The sequence below is a fragment of the Anopheles arabiensis genome, chromosome 2 (assembly GCF_016920715.1).
Source record: "Anopheles arabiensis isolate DONGOLA chromosome 2, AaraD3, whole genome shotgun sequence".
Lineage (NCBI taxonomy): Eukaryota > Metazoa > Arthropoda > Insecta > Diptera > Culicidae > Anopheles > Anopheles arabiensis.
Window position 1 is genome coordinate 56,841,738 of NC_053517.1, and position 23,632 is coordinate 56,865,369.

Genomic DNA, 23,632 nt, shown 5'->3' on the forward strand with positions numbered 1-23,632 from the left:
ACTACCATTATCGTTACTGTGCTCATGCAGACTGTGACAGCCAGTGTATTGGCGGTACATTGACTCCCTACCGACTTTTGCGTTGAAGTCCCCCAGGATGATTTTGAGGTCATGCCTGGGGCACGCATCTATAGTTCTAGCGAGGCGGCGTAAAAAAGGTCCTTCTCCTCTTCCTCTTTATCTTCGGTAGGGGCGTGAACGTTTATGAGGCTTATATTAAAAAATTTGCCTCGCATGCGCAGGGTGCATAGCCTATCGTTTATAGCCTTGAAATCTATGATTACGGATTTCAGCCGGGGACCTACGGCGAAACCCGTTCCGAGCACGTGGTGGCGGTCGTGGCAGCTGTAATAAATGTCGTAGCATTGCTTACCACGCCTGTTGTGCACACCGTTCTCTAGCCACCGAATCTCTTGTAGAGCTACGAGGTCCATGCTCAGTGTGACTAGGGAGTCATCAAGTTGTTTCAAGGCTCCAGCTTTGCTAAGAGTGCGTACGTTCCATGAGCCCATTTTTATCGTTGTCCGGGGGCATTGCGTTGGGTCGGTATTGTTAAGTCCGTTTCGTATCCTTCTGATGCTTTCTGTAGTCAGTTGTTACGTGAGACTGGGTGACTGGCCCTGCGCCCACGTGGCCGTTTTATTTTGCGTCGGGTTGCCCCCCCGACGTTCAGGCACCCAGTTTCCCGGGATACCCACCCCCCTCCTGGTTCGCCATATGCCACCATCCGCCCAAGGGGTTGGATCTAGCCCGTGTACCAAAGCTAGGATATATGGAGGCACATGTTACCACTCTGCACGACGAGGACGTGTCGGAATAGGAGTTGGATGGGAGAGCCTATGTTATCCCTCGGAGGGCTTCGGATCCCATCCCAATACAGAGCAAAATTCAAATACAGGTCAAAATTCTATAGTTGTTTTTATTATTATTATTATTATTATTATTATTATTATTATTTATTAATCTTCAACGGGTCCTATGGCCTAATTAAGATGTAACAGTTCATTAAAAAAAAGCATAACAAAACATGATTTGCAGCGCAATTCACTGCGGCCATGGCAAAAGCCGGAGACGTTCCTTGAAGCACTGAGTTGAGATGTCGAAGTCGAAGCAATCCGAGACAGTGTTGAAGACAGCCGACATGCGGAACATAGGGTCAGACCGACCAGCGCTGGAACGGGGTTGAGCGAGCCGTAGAGTTTCTCTAGACCTAAGTGTTCGGGATGGTGCATAGATATCGACTCGATGCAACAAAGGCGATGAGTCGATAGAGCCATTTAGAAATCCAGCGATGAAAGAACACTGTGCATTGCGTCTTCTAACCGAAAGAGATTCAAGGCCTAGAAGACGGCACCGCGCAGCATACCGAGGAAGATTATTGCGATCCTGCCAGGGAAGTAGGCGTAGGGTGTATCTCGTGAGCTTACGTTGAATCGCCTCAAGTCGAGCAATTGAAGAAGCGGTAGTTGGGCTCCAGACTACGCACGAATATTCCAGAACCGAACGAACGATACAGTTGTACACAGCTTGGATGCACATGGGGTTGCGGAATTCATTAGTTGTCCGGATAACCACGCCAAGTAATTGATTTCCTCTGGCTACAACGTCATCGATATGCTGTTTAAAGTTCAAACTAGAGTCAAGCAGAACGCCCAGGTCTTTGGCATGATTCTGTCGATTAACTGCAGTGCCGTCCATGAAGTAGGTCCCAGTCACTGGGCTCCTGCATCGACTAAAAGACACACAGTAGCATTTCTCGATGCAGATAGTCAGTCCATTACGCTTGCACCACGAACAGAAAATTTCGATGCAGTCTTGCAGGAATGTACAATCACCTGTGTTGTGAATAGGCGCAAAAATTTTTGCATCGTCGGCAAACAGACTGATACTGTCGGGAGGTAGAGCGAGGGTAACATCGTTGATGAACAATATGAAGAGAAGCGGGCCAATATTGCTTCCATGTGGCACACCCGAGCTGCTGACTATTTCTTTGGACATGTGCTTTTCAATTTTCACGATGTATGTGCGATTAATTAGCTAAGACTTAAGCCACTGTACGAGCGGGCTGGGAACTCCTAGCTTATCGAGTTTAGCGAGAAGAATTGCGTGCGGAAGAGAGTCGAATGCTGCTTTCAGATCTGTATAAATTGCATCGACTTGAGCTCCGGCATCAATTTGACTAGTGCAATAAGTTACAAATTCAACCAGGTTCGTGGTAGTCGACTTTTTTGGCACGAATCCATGTTGATACGGACTTAGGTAGCTGCGGCATGCATGTAGCAGATTTTTGTATATCACTAGTTCGAACACCTTGGCAATGGCACACAAAGATGTAATATCCCGGTAGTTGATGGCATCTGTCCTGTCGCCCTTTTTGTAAATAGGAACCATCCAAGATTTCCTCCATGTTTTGGGAAAGTAGCCATTGGCTAGCGATGCATTGAACAATTTTGCAAGGATAGGTGCTACTGTCGTTTGACAGCGTTTCAGCACGTTAGAAGGAATTCCGTCGGGTCCAGGAGCGAAAGAAGGCTTTAGTTGCGCTAGGGCAGATAAAACGATCTCACTGTCGATGAAAGGAGTGCTCAATTGCGCCAGCCGGAGTTTTGACGAGAGCAGCATCAATGGTATCGGTATCATTCATGGCCGGTGAAAAGCAATCTGCGAAGCGATCCGCGAAGAGATTGCACATTTCATTAGTGTTGGCACTTGTTGCTCCTTTGTACGTAATGGATTTCGGTGTATGCGTGGATTTTGTTTTGCTGTTGTAGAAGCGCCAAAACGAGTCAGGCCACCTGCAGAGGTTACGTTGAATCTTACTCAAATATCTGCGATATCGAAACCTGTTATAGCTGCAGTATAAAGAGTGCGTGTCGAAGTAGATCGAGCGAGATCTTTGGCAGCGGCGCGTTTGGTAGTGACGATAACCAGCTCTTTTTACACGTTTGAGTCGTTTGAGTGTGCGGTCCGCCCAGGGGGGGGTTAGGTTTAGGACGCTGAACTGGGACGCATACAACAAAGGCTTGCAGCATAAAGGACAAGAATGAACATACTGCATTACATACATAATGAATGAACATACGAGCATGAATGAGTGAAACAAAATTGGAACAGTGAAAGCTATTGTTAAACATTGATATCATGTCGTTCAGTTTCACATAGTCAGCTTTAGCAAAGTTATAACGATAAAAAGCGGTTGTCGTCGAGTTTTGTCGAGTCGTCGAAATGCGTCGGGTCGACGAGTTAATACGTATATTGAAGTCAAACGCCGGATGGTAGGAGTCAAGAGGTACAAGCGGAACAACACTTGGAAAGATAGGCGAACACAATTTAGCTGCAGCATTGTTAGCGTAAAATGTTTTTCGTGAAAATGTGACAATCGGCCGTATCGGGGTGGTCGTTTGTCGATGAACGTTCGTCGCTCATGAGTGGACAGGGTTGTACCACTCGATTGGACAGAACAAAACCTATACAGTTTTCTAATTTTTGATCATAGAGGGCTATGCAATGAGTGAAAATGAGCGTCGGGGCGAACGTTCCCGGGAACGAACGACCACCCCGATACGGCCGAATAACATGAAAATAATATTTTTCTCTTACGTTGCTGTTTACCTTTACAATGGATGCTGATGTACCATATTGCATCGAATTACTGCCACTTAATGAAATTTTTGGTATTTCATATGTTCTTACAAATTCAATTTTAATCGGTTAACCAAATGTTCAGTATAATTTATTTTACTGTAGCAAACACTCTACCTTTGAGAAAAGAAAAACAATAATTTTATTCAAACTTTTGCAAAAAAATACCAAATTGCAACGACATTTTAATTCATAATCCTAACAGTTTCGAGATCATCATTCAAATTTCGGACGTTTTAATTCGAATTCCGGACATTCTCACAATTACGTCTTTTTTCTTCGCATTCACACTACACCTGTTTTAGTGTTTACTTATTTTATGTTCCTAATACCCAATTCTGAGTGAAGGAGTCCTCCTAGACCAACAGAACGATGGTCTTAAAACAACGGGATTTGGGTGCGGACAAAATTAAATACAACATGAAATAAATCTGTTGTTTTCACGTTGATAACTACACCCACAATGGATTCCGGTATCTTTCAATGCACGTGGACGCGATTAATAGGAATCACTGAAGAAACAACATAGGCGCCGGTTTGAATAAAAACTGCTAACAATGCCTCAGATGGTGAACTGACCGACAAAAATTATTTACTTACTATGGCATGAGGGCATACTAGGGGTCAAACACAATTTTAATTGATTGTAGTTCATCATAGAAATTATTTATCATTAAAAAGTAGAATGGCCAGCGACTCAATATGAAGAAATTGAATAAAAGCATACCGAGTGTCCGAAATTTGAAGTTGTCTGTAATTTGAAGCATAACGGTACGAATACAATTCATAAGCGAGGTATTGAACATGCTAATTAAAAGACTTATGATCAAGCACTCTTACGCTATGAAAATTCATCATTTGAGTTGGTTTGGGGTGATATATCGACGAAAGAGAAATTGTCCTTGTTGGAAACTCGTGAGTGCCCAACAATCTGCCAGGTCACAGCGCGAAAGAAGCAATGGAAAGATGACGAAAGAGTGAGACGGAAGTCAAGCAAGCGAGAGGGAAGAGAGGGAAAACGATAAGTTTGGCGATAAAAGGGCAGGAAGCGCCTGCCCTCGCCCTTTTAGTTGAAAACGGCAATCTGAACAAGTGGACTAATTTTTTGATTCACCATCAGCACAATAAAAAAACCAGTGTTATCTAAAAAAATCCACAACGTTTTCAACAGTCCTGGTGTTGGAACCTTTTCGCAAGGTACCCAACGACTTGTCGTAAACGCGCGTTTTGAAAGATGTAAGGCCGAAAATACACGGACCGGAATTTCGCGGAATTTGGCCTGCTGTCAAACCCATATACAAAGTGTCAACGGCAACTTTCCCGAACTGTCATATCCATACATTTTTCAGCAAGCGGAATTCCGCGGCCGCGAAATTCTGGTCCGTGTATTTTCGGCCTAAGATATCGGTTCGGGTTTCAACCAAGGTGGATTAAAAATATCAGGTGGTGGATTAGGGCCTTTAGGGGGTCGCCATAGTTGAGGGACTTTACGTCATTTTAGAACCGTTAACCATTGGTTTCCGCACACAAAGCTTAGCAAATAGAACAGATTTCTTTGTAATTATGTGCATTTTTGTGTGTCTATTGGTGTTATCGAAAAAATGAGATATATTACCAAAAGATTTGATGATTTGTCTATGCACAAAATTTAAAATCAAGTGAATAAGAGTTCTAATCTCACGTAAATTGTCCATTCGGCTCGTAGATAAAGAGGAATTAATGTAACAATTGAAAAAAAAAATGCTTTCTTAATTTTTATCATCAAAAATGTCGAAAACACAATTAATTATAGAATAAATTCATGGAATAACACAAAAAACACACTTTAATCCATGTTTTAATGTTAAATAAGAACTCGCGAAGTCCAAAATATATTTTTAAAGAATGTTTAATCGAAAAAATGGGGTAGATAAATTATATGAACAAATTTAATAAAAGTAAACAAAGTTTGAATCCTTGGGAACTTACGTCAAGTGACGAATTGTCAAAATGCACTAGAGTCCACCACCTGATATTTTTAAATCCACCTTGGTTTCAACCGATCGCGTTCGGTTCGTCAAGCAAAGGATAAAAATGGCGACAGGACACGGAGAAGGGCTCTAAACCAAAAGCGGGAATCGAAGACTAATTTTTTGGCAAACGTAGACCAATATATCGCTTCGGCAAAGAATTTACACCGCGTTGGTTTTCATTTCGCAACAACTGGCGAGGAGCGATTGCGATGAGGTTTAAACAGCACAAACAGCGATAGGAAATGCGATAGGGTTTTTTTAACTCCAATTTTTCAACTTTACTTACTTACTTATCAAGCGCTACAACCGCTTTGCGGTCTTGGCCTGCCTCAGGAGTGTCCGAAACCGCTCACGGTCTCGCGCCTTCGTCTGCCAGTCCGTTATCCCGGCCTTAATGGCGGACGCCTTCGCGCCATCTTGCGACCTCAGTTTGGGCCTACCACCTTCTTTGTCCTTGTGGACGGCCTAAAAAGATTTTACGGGCTGGGTCGTCCGTTTCCATGCGTACAACATGGCCAGCCCACCGGAGCCTGGCGAGCTTTATACGCTGCACGGCAGTCGCCGCACATCTCGTATAGCTCGTCATTATAGCGGTTCTCCATTGTCTTTCTACACATTCGGGGCCAAGTATCCTTCTGAACATCTTTCTCTCGAACGCGGCTAAGAGGGTTTCGTCAGATTTGGACAGTGTCCATGTCTCAGAGGCGTATGTGAGTACCGGTGCTATATAGGTACTATATAGTCCCAGCTTCGTCCGTCGCGACAGGTTCTTTGAGGTGAACTGATATTTCATGCTGTAGAATAAACGGTTGGCAGCCAGCATCCTTGCGCGCAACTCAGCTACCATGCTATTGTCGTTGCTGACCTTTGACCTAAGATAGGTGAATTCTCTCTAGCGCCAAGTTGAATAAGAGACAGGCAAGCCCGTCCCCCTGGCGCAGACTCTTGGTTTTTGTTGTCTTTTCTATGACTTTCTGTAGTCAATTGAATACATGGGACTGGGTGACTGGCCCCGCGCAAACGTGTCCTTTTTGTTTAGCGTTGGGTTGTCCCCCCCCTCCTCCCTCCTGGTTTGCCATGTGCCATCATCCACCCAAGGGGTTGGATCAAGCCCGTTTACCCAAGCTTGGATAAGTGATGGAACATGTTACCACTCTGCGAGCAGATACGCGGCTTAATACATGTTCAACTTTGTCCTTAATTGTAATCGGGCGACATCGTGGTCAATTCAGATCGCCCATGGACATGTAAGTTATTGAACCTTTTTTCGAGGTGTAAGGAAAGTTTTTTTTCTTTACTGAATATACACTAATGACTTACACAAACAGCAACACATTCACATTTTCACGGAAAAGGGAGAAACATGTCTATAAATGTGTACAGTAGCACGCAAGAACTTATAAAACATCTCTATTATAAAATTCTAGTAAAGGCTGATCAGCGTTACTTTCCAGCGGTAGCTTGGATGTTTTTTGCTTACTTTACATCCATACAATGGCAACCACATCGACTGTAGAAAACGCAACGCCGACTTAGTTTTTAGTGTTTTGAAAGGTATGGAGAAGAATGATACAAATTACAGTCAGAATTGAATAATTGAACTTTTTCCGTGGTCTTTTTCTATGCATGGGCCTAATTTTTGGTTTAAGCAAAGCTAAAGAATGTCTTCTACTACATGTAAGTAAAATGTTCCAATCAGTGGTCCAAAGAACTGGATCCGGATGTATGAAAACGTTGCGAAAACATTTATACGAAAAAGTAACTGAAACAAATAACCTTCTTTTAGGAGTAACAGGACATGCCGGTTTATACAGGCTTTCGATACTTAGTACCACTTAGCCGGATAATTAATCCTTGAATAGGGCGACGGTCCATGGGACGGTCCATGGGACGGGCATGTTATTAAAATGTCCGAGTTGACGATAGTACCGCGGGACCCCTCGATGCAACAAGAGATAAAAATAGGAAAATTGGACTGGGTGGTTCGATTAGTGAATCAGATTCAGGTACTATTCAGGTCCCAAAATATATAAGGAAGCAGTATCTGAGCTCGGAATCAGGATCTGTTCCATGACTGACATGGAATCTTAATCATTTCAAGGATCAGTAGGGGGTTCTGTTCCAGTACCGAAATGTATATGTTGCAAGATCTGCATGGAGTCAGGATCAGTTCCAGGACCGATATGGGTTCAGTGTAGGTGCTGGTGTGGGTTTGGGATCAATTCCAAGGCCAGTACGGTTTTTGGAGCTGTTATACCGATATATATACAATTTAAGTACCGGTAAGGTAAAAATATCAATGTAAGGGTACAAATGTACTTTAATAGATTTAAAGTGTCAGGAAGGTAAATTTATGAATATTTTAACAGAAAGCAATGGGAATATGTTTTATCTTCGCAATCACAAGCATTTTAACCATCAAACACAACAAATTTACGAAAAAAAGTATATTTTTGTGACTGGTTCGTTGTACCTATAATGGTGGTATGGTTCCTATAGTCGTAGTATTGTGTTACTATCGTGTTGGTAAACAAAGATACCTAAAAACTGTGTATAATACACACGGAACTTAGTTTGAAGCTGTTTTCAAATGAATAGTAAGAATCACATCCATAATATTGTTTTCTTACATAATTTGATCGTAAAAATGTATTAAGTGTGATTAGTGATTTAAATATTAACTAAAAAACTTTATAACTGTAGTCTTTAAAAACCAGTAAGAGTAAGCTTGATTCGAAGTCGGTTATTCACTCTGTTGAATATACGAATTTTTGACTTTTTTGGTAAATTACTTACAGGAATCTCATTTCCGTTGCTTATTTTAGTGTAAACAATACGAAATGTTAACAATATCGCGGAAAAAATCTAAAATGTTCGGTTTTTACTAATTTTATAATTATGACCACTATAGCAACATGGCTGTTTTTTGTACCTATAATGGCACCATGGTAAAAAAAAAACAAATAAAAATGCGAAAATATGGTCAAAAGGCAATAAATATTATTATATCAATAACATTTCACCAAAGTTGAGTTAAAAAAATAATAATTGCATTGTTATGTGGTCATTTAAAACGTTAGCAAAAATATGAGTTTTGAAATCCTAAGGATTTTGGAAGAATGCTGACACATTTCACAAAATATGTTGTGTTTCTATCACTGCAACGGAATGGCCCAATTTAACTTTTATAGCCTTTTTTAAAAGAACAGAGAACATTAAACAATGAAATAAATAAGTTAATTGTTCTTAATAATCTTATTATCACATTTTAGAGCCATACTACCACTATTGTTACTACACCACTATAGGTACGTTTACCCTATAGGGTCAAGATATTTTTCAGATCCGGTATGGGAATGGGATCAACTTCCCGACCAGAATGGATCAGGATCAGTAAAAAGGATCAGTAAGGGGTTAGGATCAGTTCCACGATCAGGTTCATGACTAATTATAATACCTATACGGGAATGGAATCAGTTCCAGCACCAGAATAAGTTCTATAAAATTTCAGGATTACATGGGTTCGGGATTAATGCATCACTTGGAATTAAAAACCACATGGAATTTGCGTTGTATTTTCAGAAATCCGTTGCCTGCAGGTTATTATATACCCCAGAAATTATCTTGCATAACCCTGTAACCGGGCCAAATTATCTAGTCCTATAACAAATTTTACTAAAAGGTTCTCATTTTAAATCTCTCACTATAGAGCGTTACTTTTTCACTCTATAGTGAGACGTTGTTGGTTAGTGAGTTGATGTTAGGTTAGCTGATGCGGATAGCTTGGATGATTTTTATAACGTACTAGTTAAAATGGCCCGGTTACAGGGCTACGCAACGTTTATTGGGACGTATACGTCTTATCAACGATATAAGAATTGCACTTCAATCAATAATTTTGTTGTAGAATCCTTTGTAAAAGAAATTTTTTGTGTGCTAATATTATTTCAAACAAACATTGCAGTGTATATGATTATGATTTTATAATTTTCTTTTATTCAATATACTACAAATTGAATTGTGGATGGTGTACCGGCTGGAAAAAATATTTTTTTATCAAAATTAACACTGTTTGCGATAAATTTACTTTACCTTCGGGTCCTATGTTTCAGGTAACATCAAGTCCCGTGGTATCTTGGCATACGCCTTATCGAATCCCGGGAATGTCGTATGCCGTACGTCGTATGACTCACGTTGATGCAGAGCAGAAATTTTGCGAACTCTTTCCGCTCTTCAGCATCTTGAACAGTTTAGGCTGTCGGCACACGTGTGTTTTCCCGCAACACAATAGCTTACATTTGCCCCTCAGCATGCTCCACCGGATGCACTGCTGCAGGACCTGGACGTTGGTACCACGCGGAACGATTGACAGTATCTGTCGAAAGTCGCCACATACCAGCACCACCTTATCACCGAACGTTCGGCGGTTTCCCATATCGTCCTGCAGGGCGCGATCGAGGGCGCGAGCTTCTAGAGCAGGGGTCTCCAAACTACAACCCGCAGGCCGCATGCGGCCCTCAAAAGCCTATTATGAGACCCGTGGCAGCTTTGTGAAGGTTAAAATAAATAGTTAATTATTGTTACTATTTTTAAAGTAATTCCATAAGATCAGTGATGCCTGTTGCATCAATTCGGCCTGTGCTGACATAGATGTTACAGGAACTGTTAGCGTCCATGTTTAGCGATAGCTTGAATATAGAGTGTAGCGTACGTCCTCCGGTCAGTAGAAGAGCAGTATTTCCACTCGGATTCACTGCGATTGCAATTTTACGCAAGTATAGTTTCGAACAGAAACGGCTTCCCGGTGTCCATCAATGAAAAAGATCTGTCCATGTGCCTACTCTCGGCTGGATTGTTCTGTCAAACCGTAGCTATCCACTGCTGCGGTAATTACATCGTAATTCGTTATTCGTTGTTTAATCGGTTTACGTATACTAATATGTAATCCAGCACATCGATAGCATAAAAGTGCTCATCGTCCACCAATGAAAATATTTCGGCAACGGATAAGGCGCATTGTAGCAGGTCTGGTCCTATCTGCATAAAGTCGAATAACTGCGACATACAGGAAACATCGTCAGCGTCTTCTGCGGCGCGATTTAGCGCAGGTGCTGATCAATGAGTCGCTGCACTTCGAGGAGCTTGACAGTTCGCAGCAGCCGATTCTGCTCCGAGTGTGTACAGTGCACCGGCTCTGATTTTGCCCTTCAGAAAATCGTTTCACGTTTGCGTCCTACAATAAAAGAGGATTCTGGGACATTCCCTCCGACAATATAAGGGCAAATAGGTGACGCAGATGTTGAGAATTTCAAATGAAACTGCTTCCTGGGTCCTGGATATGTTGGTGTCGTCACCAACACATTCCCTCCGACAATATTAGGGCAAATAGGTGACGCAGATGTTGAGAATTTCAAATGAAACTGCTTCCTGGGTCCTGGATATGTTGGTGTCGTCCTGCCGCAATCCAGACATCAAAAGTACACCATGCGGCCAATGACGATATCAGTCTGGCAGCGGTGCGTGATCCACTGTCTGCTCGTACCAACTTTACCTTTCTCGTGACGCTGCCTACCTGTTGGAATCGGTGCAGTCCGATTTCCGCGATTCCTCACGTTCTGTGCAGGCGGCATCAGCTGGCTTGCGACTTGAACTTTCCTCTTCACTGGATTGTTTTAGAAACGAGATAGCTTTGATGAAACAGGAATCAGCATCGTCAATTCGTTCCGTGAAAGATTTCATCGACTCACTTACTGCTTCTCACTCAATGGAACGCAACTACTCACAGGCTCCACTACTCACAACGCTTGATGAAGTTAAGCATGGCATCAAGGAGCTTGATCTCATGCACCGTGAGCTTCTCACTTCCTTCAACTCACTAATGAACAAGCTCAACTCTCATCTTGCCACGCATACCACTACATCGAGTGCTCACCATTCTGCTATTCCTGCTACGCACTCAACGACCACGATTCCAGTTGCGGCCTCTAAGCTCACCCATCAAGCTGCAGGTGAGAATCCTTCTAAACGTCGATTGTTGGATCGCTCTCCCGACCCATCGCCTACCAATACCGTTACACGCGCTATGCTTTCATCGGGTACAGGGTTGTCCTGCAATAATATTACGACCGTTCCTGAACGTCCACCCCGTACTTGGGTCTTTATCTCCCGTATTGCTCCTGATACTCCGATTGAAGCGATCCGTGAAATGGCCTGTTCTAACATAGGGACAGGTGACATTTTGGTATATAGCCTTGTACGACGCGACCGGGATCTTTCTACGCTCTCCTACGTATCTTTTAAAATTGGTGTACCGGATTCGCACCGGGCTATTGCTTTGCCTGCTTCAACCTGGCCTCGCGGGATCTCTTTTAAGGAGTTCATCGACTTAAATCCCCGCTCCGTCAATGTTTGGCGACCCACTACTGCAGCATCCCTTGCACCTTCTGCGCCTATTACTCGTGAATCGGATCATCCTTCATCGCCATCTTCTATCAACCACACGACACAACTGCGAAACGCTGATTTCACTATTTCGCCAGATCATGGCCCTATGAGCTTGCATTCACGCAGTACTTTCAGCAAGCGTAAACCGGCTGATCCGGCTGAAGATTCTCATGAACTACCGACTTTACCCGAATTGATGGAAGCTAACCCTGCATCTAATACACACAATCCGTCCGACTCTCTTCCGCCGTTAATAACTTGCAGCGAGAGCACTCCCGGCGCATCTCGCTCTCTCATTCCTTCGATCGATCGACTAAACATCTACTATCAAAACGTATGAGGATTGCGCACAAAACTAGACGAGTTACGCCTCCCTGTCTATCTGAACTTGATATGGATGTGTTGGTGTTAACTGAAACATGGCTCGATGGCTCAATTTCGTCCTCTCTTATCTCGGAGGATGCGTATGTCATCTATCGCTGCGCCCGAAATTCTCTCAGAAGTAACCGTTGCTGTGGTGGTGGTGTACTTATTGCCTGCTCTTCCGTGCTGAACACGTCAACTTTATCACTGCCGTTCGACACGCTGGAGTCTGTTTGGACAATTGTTAAGCTTCAAAACCTTGCAATCTATATCGGCGCCGTTTACATTCCACCCGATCTGCGTTCTTCCGAAGAAGTCCTTGACGATTTGCATGAGAGTGTTAGTTTCGTTGCTGGCAAACTTAAATCAAATGATCTTATGATGTTACTTGGTGATTTTAATTCACCATCACTCTCCTGGCAACCGTTTGCATCGTGGGTTAATCAGTTCATTCCTACTGGTGTATCTCGTGAAAATGTTTCTCTGCTTGATGGAATGTCGGTAAACGGTTTGCTGCAATTATCTGGCATAAAAAATATACGCGGAAGTCAATTGGACAGAAGGTCAATGCTGCCAATGCTATGCTTTCTTGGAGCGCTGCTCCCCCGTCATAGCTTCACCTGTTCCACTCGTCGCGCTAGACAATCATCATCCTGCTCATGAGACAAGTGTGCTCCTTACGCACTCTCGCCCTGCATCCTCTCAACGAATACCTACGGCTCGTATGTTCAATTTTAGGAAACTGGACTACCAAAAGCTTCATCATATTTTAGCCGGTACCGATTGGTCCTTTACTGATGCTGACTGTGACATAAATCAAGCTGTAGCAGCATTTACTAATGTAATCACTTCCGCCTTCCCTTCCTGCTGTCCTCTCCTATCCTGTCTACCGATCCCGTCTTCGCTCCTTTTCCGTACCATAAACTCCTTCCTAGTCCTTCGTGAATAATTGTATACTATAGTCAGTAAGCACTATTGCTGTAACCCAACGTGGCTGTTCAATAGCTCAATCAAAAAACCGATGTGTTCTGTACGGTGGTTCAACTTAGACTCTAACATTTATTTCATCATTTCAATAGACGTACGCGTTCTCACTAACACTAACTAACTCTTATCGTTATGGACTAAATTATGGCTACTTGTATGCTATTACCTTTCAGCATACATCTAGACGCTAACATTTCCCGACCACCAAAATTGAAAATTTTACAATTCACGTCAACATAATTCAATCCCTTAAGTACTTCACTTCTATGATCAATACTGTGCTATTTATGAGCCACATTCGATTTCATGCAACATGCTTCATAATTCATAATACTTCATATAATACAATAGATGATATTTTATAATAGATTATACTCCTCACTTTCGTAGATTATAAGCAAAAAAAAAAAAAAACTTAGCTCGACAAAAAACTAACCAAACAAAACTGTCACACGAGATTTTCGCCTCAGTTCATGTGTTTCCTTTCATCGTATAAAGTTCATTGTCTTCCAATGGTAGTACGCAAACTCTACTAACTGGCCTCTTTAGTTCTTTTGCTTGTGGTGTACGTAACGTGACTACTCTTACGGTGCCGTCTGGTCCTGGGTGTACATCGATTATTCTCGCTAATGGCCATTTTTTTTTGGCACATTATCTTCTCGTACGATTACCATCATTCCAGGACAGATCAGTCGTACTGGGCCTCTCCATTTGGATCTAGTCTGCAGCTGTTGAAGATATTCCACATGCCAACGCTTCCAAAAATGCTGTAGTCGATGTTGAACGTGTCTCCAATGGTTCAATCGGTTCTCGGGGATATTTTTTACGTCTACTTCCGCTAAATGTTGCATATTTGAACCTGTGAGAAAATGACCTGGTGTTAGTACTTCATAATCATTTGGACTGTCCGACAATGGTGAAATCGGACGGGAATTCAAACAAGACTCAATCTCGGCCAATAGTGTCACCATGTCTTCGTGTGACACCGATGATGTGCCCAACACACGCAGTAAATGACGCTTCATTGATTTCACTGCTGCTTCCCATAAGCCTCCAAAGTGTGGCGCGCGAGGCGGGATAAACTTCCATCTGATCTGCTGTTCAGCTGTCCAGGTCCAAATACTTTGCTGATGATCAGTAGAGTTGAAGAGCTCATACAACTTGTTCAACTCATTCGCTGCTCCCTTGAAGTTGGTACCATTGTCAGAATGAATTTCCGTTACAGTTCCTCTTCTAGCGATAAATCTCCGTAATGCTGCCAGAAACGCTGGTGTGCTTAGGTCGGAAACCAATTCCAGGTGCACTGCGCGTGTAACAAAACACACAAACACTGCAATAAACGCCTTCACTGGAGCTGCTCGCCGATGGCTCCCCTTCAAGAAAACTGGACCACAAAAGTCGACACCAGACACTGCAAACGGCTTTGCTTGGGAAACTCTACATTTCGGCAAATCTCCCATCGGTTGTTCAGTAGATTTCGGGTTGCACCTAAAACATCTAATACACCGATTATAAATCGTCTTGACCACTGACCTTGCACCAATGATCCAAAATTCCTGACGCAATGTTGATAGCATCATTTGTGGGCCTGCATGATGATACTTTATGTGGCAATAGTATGCCAGCAATTTCGCCAACATATGTCCTTTCGGAATGATTATCGGGTACTTCATTGAATGGCTTGTTTCCGCATGCCGTAGTCTGCCATTCACGCGCATCAGACCTTCCTCATCAATCCATGGATCACATACTCGTACTGCTGAGGAACGGGCCACTCCCCTTCCGGCCTTCAACTCCTTCATCTCTTGGGCAAATCCATCCATTTGTGCCATTCTACACAGCATCTTTTCTGACCTTTGTATTTCCTCGCTAGTGAGACGTTCAATCACAAGCCCTCTCTTCTTCGTTTTGGAGCCTCTCCTTACGTTGTCTAAAAACCGTACACAGTATCCAACAACTCGACGAAGTTTACTGTATGTAGAATATTTAGAAAAGAGTTCATCCCAACCACTCTGAACTTCGGTTGACACCAATGCAGCTGTTGTCTTCTCTTCTCCTGTCGCCTCTGCTGGTTTAGTAAATGCTGATCTTGGCCACTCATCTTCATTTTTTACTTACCACGATGGCCCCTACCACCATAGCTGGCACTTCACTAAGGCTGCTGGCTGACATCCTCTCGATACCAAGTCTGCGGGATTTTCAATGCCTGGGACATGCCTCCACTGGCATCCATTAGTAAGAGATTGGATTTTGGCCGTCCTATTTGCCACAAACGTTTTCCAACCTTGATGAGGTGAGGTGATCCAATACCATGTGGTCATCGAATCCGTCCACAGATAGCATGGTGCTTCCGGCAATCTTGCTTTTCTAATAAAATTATATAAGTTGCTCGCCAACAATGCTGCACAAAGCTCCAGTCTTGCAATTGTAAGTCGTTTCGCGAGAGGTGCCACCTTGGACTTAGATACAAGCAGATTAGCCACACATACTTCTTCTGTCTTGCACCTCAAATACGCACATGCCCCATATCCTTTCTCCGACGCATCACAGAAAATGTGGTATTGTAAATCGTCGCTCATCGTAGGATTGGAAAATCGTGGAACACTTACGTTATTCAACTCTCCCAAGTGGCTGCAAAACGTTGCCCATTGCTTCTGCAATACTTCTGGTAACTCCTTGTCCCATGGCCACATTGATCCGTCTGCCTCCTTCAACGTCCACAACCGTTGCATAAAAAGTTTTGCCACCATCCTTATAGGGTCCACAAAACCTAATGGATCGTATATCTTGGCAATACTTCCCATCACTTGACTTTTTGTCGGTGGCTTCGATACATCTACGCAGGGAACTCGTACCCTCAATCGATCTGTCTTTGGGTCCCAAGTTAAACCTAACGTGCTTATGGGTTTCGTATCGAGACTCCTCTCCTTCTGTTCAGTTTGAGCCAACTCTTCATTGGATAATCCGTCTAAAGCTGATGCACGATTGGATGCCCACTTTCTCAACTTGAATCCTGCTCGATCCATCATTTCTATCACTTGATCACGAATGTGTATCGCTTCTGCCTCTGTTTCTGCTCCTGAGAGCAAATCGTCGACATAAAAGTCATCATACCATGTCTTCGCCATTGGAAATTCATTCTCATGGTCTTCAAATATCTTCCTTAATGTGCGTATTGCCAAGTATGGAGCGCATGTAGTTCCATATGTAACCGTGTTTAGTTGATAAACGGCAATTGGATGACTGCTATCTTCCCTCCATAAGATTCGCTGAAGATTTCTGTCACTCTCCGACACTAGGACTTGTCTATACATCTTCTCAATATCTGCAACCATTGCGACTGCTTTCATTCTGAAACGCAGTAATATTGGCTCTATGTCCTCTTGCAACCTAGGTCCTGCTAACAGGAGATCATTTAAGCTGTGACCTGTCCTGCATTTACAAGATGCATCAAACACCACTCGGAATTTAGTTGTAGTACTATCTGCTTTCCACACAGCATGATGTGGAAGATAAAAACATGGTGTATTTTCCTTTAACTCGTCTTCGTCATACATGCAAACCTTGCTCATATGTCCTAACTCTAAATACTCAGACATGAACCTTTTATATGCTTCGCTCAACTTCGCATCATTCCTCATACGACGTTCCAACGCAGTAAACCGTTTCTCAGCTACTGGTCGTGAATCTCCCAGCTTGTGCATAAAATTACTGACCTTTGGAAGCTGAACGATGTATCTTCCCTCTTCTGTTCGTTTGGTAGATTCTTGGTACCATCTCTTGCATTCCTGGTCATCGCTGGAAAGAATTCGATCTTCAGGTATAGCTTCCAAACTCACCAGTTTCTCCAACAAGCTGCTCAAGTCTTCTTCTTCATTGATGCAGGAACATGCCATCTGGTTGCTCATGCTGGTATCATGCTGATTCTCTTCTTTACCGCTGACTATCCAACCAAAGCTAGTCTCCAATAACTTAGGCAAATGTGGGGCAATACGTAACTGCCCTTGTTGTAACAGCTCAGCAAACAGCTCTCCTCCAATCAGCATATCAATCTTATCACTACGGAAAAATGCTGGATCTGCTAAAGTCACTCCTACCGGCATATTCCATCTTTCCGTGTTTTTCGTGCGAAAAGGAAAATCCGATGTCACCTTTGGTAGTACCAAACAATCAAGCGTTGCGGCAAACTCAGCTACACGTGACTTGACGATTGCTGTCACAACGGATACAGCCCTTACTTCTACCGCTGCGATTCCCGATAATGGTCTTGCAAGTCGTCGTTTTCTCAGTCTCAACTGCTGCACTAATTGCTCACTGATAAAATTTGACTGGGAACCTTGATCTAATAATGCTCTAGCAATCATCTCCTCGCCATGTTCATTGCACACTAAAACTCGTGCTGTCGACAACCAGACCATCTGCTCCTTGGCAGCTTTTACATGCGTTGTAGCGTTTATAGTTTCTTCTCGACTTGGTGGGGTTGGAAAGGCAATACGATTACATAATAACATATGATGACGTCCCTTGCACTTCTCACATCTTGTTGATGAACGGCAGAAAATAGATCGATGATTTTTAGTCAAGCAATTGAAGCATAGTGCATTCTTTTTGACTACTTCCTGGCGTTATATTCCTGAGAGCCGCTCAAATGATGGACACCTTGCTACTGGATGATCACCCTGGCATACAATGCAACATTTTGTAACGGCTTTGTGTGCTTGGCTCGCACATACTAAAGTTGCGTTCGGTTTCGTTCCCTTCTTTCTCTGCCCGTTGTTCTCTGCACGACTTGAAATGGGATCATTAGCTGCTTTTGTAGATATTCTGTTTGTCCCATCGGTAACGGTGTTGTTCAAAATCTTTATCCTCTTTTCACAGAATTCCATCAGGTCATCAAAATTGTCTTCAGTGTCAGTGCAAAGATTTCGTATGCCATTAACGTATCCTGATGAATTTTGCATCTTACCAGACTTGTTAAAGGTGTAGCCCATTTTGATACTGGCTCCTTTAGTCGTTCCATTCCCCGCACCAACCGTCGAGATTCATTAACGATTCGAGTCAACTCTTCGGGTGTTGCTGCTGCCATTGGTTGAAGATCCATGAGCGCCTTAAAATACTCGCGCTTCAGCTTCTTTTCATCATCGAACCGCTTCAAAAGCGCCTTCCATGTACTCGAATAGTTCTCCCCCACAAGTTGAACATGTTCAAATTGTCGAGCTACATCTCCTCTCAACGACGCCAGTAAATATTGCAGCTTCATAACTTCAGACAACTCCACTACCTCGTGCACCATCGATTCGAAACGATCCTTAAAACTCATCCATTGCGTACTATCACCACTAAACGTAGGAAGCTCTATTTTCGGTAAACGCACTTGTGAACTCGAAAACATTGTGTTCGTCATAGTACTGTTCGCGATCGGTCGTACACTTTCATCTCGTCCTTGTTTTCTCTCAACATAAAAACCTACTTCACTTTGTGATACTTTCTTTGAAACTCCTTCCTCTCACTTCTTAACTGTACCTCATCACACTCATCATACTCCAATAACAACTTTTCCCGCACGCTTTCATAAGTCTTTTTTGCCTCTTCCAAGGACAAAAGCAGACTACTTAATTCACAACGTTGTGCATCCACGTAATTATCCATAAATTCTTCAACTTGATCTAGGCCTGCCAATCGATCTTGGTAAATTCTTATCCACGGCACCATTTTTTCTGCTTCTTTCGATGCTTTCGGCATTTTAAAGTTCAACGACACTCCTCAAATTGCGATGGCGAACACTGACGCCAACTCGGTCACGATGGCCGAAACACACTAACCGCAAACTGATTGTCCTAGCAACGATCTTTCCGACGCTAAACTTGTTCTAATTTTCACACGATTTTACCACTCCTAGCATTCGGACCCGCGAATTGGCCGAAATACACTTCTCATCCCAACTCAGGAGCATGTCCAACACAAATGTGTGTAGTTTTCTAGCAACCAAAAAAAAAAACAATTTTACGTCACCTATAGTTACGCGCACCTCTGTAACTCGGACCCACGCTATGGCCGAACTAACGCACACGCACAAATCGCTAGCACGATTGCTAAAGTTCTGCACTCTAAGCCGCCGACTCCCGAAAAAGTGGAATAATAGTCACAAAACTCTATGCCACTTCATGTGCACTCACGTAAAAAAACACGCACATAAAGGCATGCACCGGCAAATCGTACACCTACACTCTTCCACTCACAAACAATCTCGTGGATACAGCACAAGCAAAAAAAAAAACGATACAATCGCAGCGATCTTGTGATGAGAATCTAAATGTCCCGAATTCTATTGCGATTTTTACAACTCGTTTTTCCCTTTTTGTTCGAAGGACCAAATGTTCAATAGCTCAATCAAAAAACCGATGTGTTCTGTACGGTGGTTCAACTTAGACTCTAACATTTATTTCATCATTTCAATAGACGTACGCGTTCTCACTAACACTAACTAACTCTTATCGTTATGGACTAAATTATGGCTACTTGTATGCTATTACCTTTCAGCATACATCTAGGCGCTAACAGTGGCCGAGCAATTAATAAAATAAAAATAAATAAATACATAAATACCATGGAAGCTGCTGCAATAAATTTTAAACTTACTTGTACGTATTTAATCTTTAAACTATTTATATCACTTCATAAACATTACACAACATATTATTATTCGTATGTTTGTTTGAGGTAGACATGGTTGTCGTTTTACGTCACACGCCTACATCGATGAATCGCTAAATCGGTTTAAAGTGTGCAAGAAAACCAATACGGTACAAAAATCATCCAAGCTATCCGCACCTACCATCAACTCACTAACCAACTTCGTCTCACTATAGGAGTGAAAAAGTAACGCTCTATAGTGAGAGATTGAAAATGAGAACCTTTTTGTAAAATTTTTTATAGGATTGGTTTTCTGGCACACTTTGCACCGACATAGCGATTCATCGATGTAGGCCTTGGACGAAAAACGACCAACCATAAACAAACATACGTATATGAAGTTGTGAAAGGCCGCAAATACACGACGCGAAAAAAAGTTGTCGAACGGTATGTCATAGAAAAAGCGTTTATTGTAGGTCGTACACGTGAACCACTTTGGTCACCGACAAATCAGGATCAGTACACCGTCGAAGACTCCAAACAGAATTGGCTGCTGCGAGTTGTCGAGAACCTCAAAGCGCTACGATTTATTAATCAGTACCTGTGCGAAAAGATGCTGCGGAAGGCGCTGACAATGTTTCCGAGTATGCCGCATTTAGCCAACTTTGAGCAGATACAGCCAGTCCTGCTACGATGCGCCATATCCGCTGCAGAAATATTTTCCCTGGTGAACGTAGAGCAATCTTATGCTTTCGATGTGCTGGACAACATATTATTGTAGTAAACGTGAACCGATTGATCAACGAACTACAAACGGTGTAGGATGTAATTACCGCAGCAGTGGACAGCTACGGGTTGACAAAACAATCAATCCGAGAGGAGACACATACTGGACAAATATTTTTCCTTGATGGTCCTGGTGGCACTGTGAACCCGTTTCTGCTTGAAACTATTTTGCGTACACGCATAATTGCTGGACGCTGGAACAGTTCCTATAACATCCATGTACAGTTAGCACAGGCTGAATTGATGAAACAGGCATCATGGATTGTATGGAACGAGACATCCATGAGCAGCCGCTATGCTGTAGAAGCTCGCGCCTTGGATCACGTCCTGCAGGATGTTATGGGAAATCGCCAAACGTTCGGTAATAAGGTGCTTCTACTATTTGGTGATTTCCGAAGGATACTGCCAATCATCCCGCGTGATATTAATTACCAGGTCCTGCAGCAGTGCATCCGACTGAACATGCTGTTGGGAAAATTTAGGGTATTGCGTGTGCGGGAAAACATGCGTATGCAGACAGCCCAGACTGTTCAAGATGCTGAAAAGCCGAAAGAGTTCGCAGAATTTCTGCTCCGTATCTCCGTATGGCATATGATATTCCCGGGTTTCGATAAGGCGTATGCCAAGATACCACGGGACTTAATATTACCTGGATCATATGATTCAAAAGGTAAAGCAAATTTATCGCAAACAGTGTGATTTATGATAAAAAATTATTGGTTCCAACAGGTACACCAACCATAATTTAATTTATAGTATATTAAATAGAAGAAAATAATATAAGCATAGAACAAAATTTGTTTACAAAGGATCCAAAAACGAAATTATTGAATGATGTAAAGTTCTTATATACCCCACAATAAACGTTGCGTAGCCCTGTAACCGGGCCATTTTAACTAGGGTAAGTGTACCAATTGTGGCTATAGCACCAATTATGGCTATAACGAACACTATTTTGGCTCTAAAACAGTCTATTTGCATTCTAAAACCACGGAAGGGTTTTTTATTTCAATTATGTACATTTTAACATATTTGGAGCTTCATTGGTTCCGTGCTGATCACTTCCGTTTGTTAATAAAGACATCTGTTCTAATTAAAGGTTTTAATACAACTACAGTCAGTCCAAAAAGTATTCGTCTAGCTGAATATTTTACAGAAAAAGGCGAATTATGGCCGCAATAGGCAAGGGGTGGTAAAAGTAATCATGAGGTTTGATAAAGGGATTATCAATACACACGTACTGCTAAAAATATGCATTAAAATAGTGCAATAACAATTAATTTTTTGAAAAATTAAAAAAAATCATTTGATTGGTGCGAAAAAAGTATTCGTCTATCAGGCTTTGGGCGTAATATGCGTATGAAAGCAAACGTTATGGAATCAAAAAATGTCCTGATCTTGTTTCTTATTGCATTTATGACTATTGGTGACTACTTGCACAACGCAAGAACTCATTTAAACCTTTAAAAAGGCGTATTTTTGATCCACTCATCCTACAAGACTTGTTACAATTATCCTCTGATAGAAATATTGCATTTCCGGACTACGTGGCCAAATTCCATTAAAAAATGGCAACTGATATCATATTGAGAGTCTACTAAATCATTTTCATCAGTTTGGTTTCAGCTGGTTTGACGTTTTGGGCAAATGACAATGCCCTGTATGTTCTCCAGCTTGACTGTTCTTGAAACATGTGATACATTTTAAATAAAATTTCTCAGAACTGGGACTCAAAGTACTTAAAAACTGCATTAATATGTTTCACCATCTCGTCTACTATCATTTTGAATAATTTTTCTAGCTCTCCTTACCGCACTGAGCCCTAGTATCATGACTCCATGATGCTACCGTTACACGAGATTTTGTTGCAGCATCTTAGTAGACTGTTTTCGCTACAGTAGACGTCGGCCGTATGACCTTGGCGATTTAAACATGTTTTAATATGTTAGTAGAGCCTAATTTGAAATAAATTCCTGAATTATTTGATGCACCTTAACAGATTTGGTCACTTTTTGTGTATGGTATTATTCAAACAAAACATGATTGTAACAACTCACTCATTCAAGCTATTACATGACCAGCTACGATGAAATGCAGCATGACCCATCAACTAAATGTGGCCCATCTTATCCTGATCTTATTGGCCATCACAAAATGCACCTATTTCTTGGTAAAGTTTGATTTTTTGGACATTAAACCGCTTCTATCGTTAGATTAACCGCCAAATATGGCTGCTTACATGGCAGTTTGTCACACAATAAGTATCAGAAAAATGGCCAAACTCTGATCAAATGAAGGAACGAGGCCTACCACACATTTTGTAATCTTCAAAAATGGGTAGGATAGGTTATGCATAAGTTAAAGATACGATTTTCACCATCATGCTTCAATCATTTAACTCCCCCGCCTTTAGTGCCTCTCTGACCGCTTGAAGTGCAATTGAAACAACAGAAATGCATTAATTTAGAAGGAAGTCACCAGCAGATTGAAAATAATAAATTTAATTCACGTCTACGTAGTGTTTGTCCGGTGTAGATAATTAAAAAGCTATATGGACGAATACTTTTTGCGCGCCCATCAAACGACTTTTTTTATTTTTTTATGTACTTTGGTTGCTATTGCACTATTTAAATGCTTATTTTGTAGCAAAACGTGTGTTTTTCTTATAGTGAAGTCCCATAGTAGCAGTTCCTTTAAGGTATCTCATGATGCGCTTAAGAGTTTGCCAATGATCTTCCGTTGGTGATTGTTGAAATCGTCCCATG